The sequence below is a fragment of the Bos indicus genome, chromosome X (assembly GCF_029378745.1).
Source record: "Bos indicus isolate NIAB-ARS_2022 breed Sahiwal x Tharparkar chromosome X, NIAB-ARS_B.indTharparkar_mat_pri_1.0, whole genome shotgun sequence".
NCBI lineage: Eukaryota > Metazoa > Chordata > Mammalia > Artiodactyla > Bovidae > Bos > Bos indicus.
In genome coordinates, this window is record NC_091789.1 from 126,545,908 (window position 1) to 126,547,267 (window position 1,360).

General features: G+C 48.1%; 1 pseudogene; it reads right to left on the reverse strand.

Annotated features, from left to right (window-relative positions):
- LOC139181599 (melanoma-associated antigen B5-like) lies at positions 1–970 on the reverse strand (annotated as a pseudogene).
- Positions 971–1,360: the final 390 nt, after the last annotated feature.

A 1,360-nucleotide genomic window follows, 5' to 3' on the forward strand; every position in this document is an offset into this window, starting at 1 on the left:
TCAGTAGGGGTGGGAGAAGCTGCTGGACGTGGCCATGGAACATGCCTGGAAGTGACAGTGGTGCCAGGCCTGGCTGGAACTGTGACTCGAGCTCTCTCCTCCTCATCTTGCAAAGCTTCTTCATATTGTGATGAGAAGGCACTGGGGACTGTATCACTGACTTTTGCCAAAAACTCCAAGACTTTCATTTTGCTAGTTTCAGCATGGGCTCGTGGGCCCCACAGGAACTCATAACGTGGAGGATCACCATTGGCAACCGGGCGGTACTCCAGGTAATTCATCATCACAAAGTCTTTGGTGATGAGCTTACTGGGCTCTCCGTAGGTGAAGTGTTTTCTCCCAGCATATACTTGCATCATATTCAAGAATTTCCAGATGTCTTCCTCAGCGGCACAGTGGCCCTTCACAAAGATCACACTCAGAACTGTCATCAAGACACTGGTCTTAGGTAAGCCCCTACCATCCCACACTCTCCCATTGTTGGGCAGGTTCAGTTTGCTGACAAGGTCATAGGAGTGGATGGTTGAATCAAATTCCTTCAAGCCAACTGCAAAGACAGCCTCGATGTGTTCAGAGGCTCTCTTGAGAATCTCGGCAAATCGGTTATGGTATCTTGGGTGGATAATCTTCATCATGTTTTCCTGATGATGGGCTGCTTCATTTTATATTTATGCAGAAGGAACTGTTCCAACAAACTTGTCATGATGTTCAGAGTATCACTGTAGGTAGAAGATGAGACATTGGAGGAACCTGAATCTTCCTCATCTTGACTGGTATCTTCTTCATCATATGTTGTGTCAGAAGTAGTTGAAAAAGTGTTGGTAGTAGATGGGGCTTCCAAAGACCCCTGGGAAGTGCTATTTGACCCAGTAGCTGGTGAGCTCTGTGAATTATCTTCTAAAAGAGAAGAGGTAGAGGGAAGCTCTTCCATTACTGCAGCGGGCTGAACTCCCCTGTGACTCAGGCTCATATCGGGCCTGGTGGCGTTTCTCATGGATGCAGAGCTTATGATTCTGACCCTGAGGCATGATGCCTGTGCTGGGGAACAATGATTAGAAGTGTGAGTAGGAGGGCAGGTGATAAGGGCCCACAGGAAGACGAAGGTTGAGTGTGCAGCTGCAGCAGGGAAATACCACCTTGGTTATCAGGAAGGCTACATTTGTGGTTTGCTTGAGGGCACTGTTCTGAAAACCCCAAGGGTTCCTATTCTCCTAATCAGCTGTCCTTTGGGAAACACATTGAAGGAAATTCAAGCGATATTTAGGCTTCGTCCTGCTACCCCTGCCTCAGGCACGCTGGAGTGACAGAAGGGGCTGGTAGTCTCCTACACAGAGGCATCTGTTATTTCACATTCAAGACC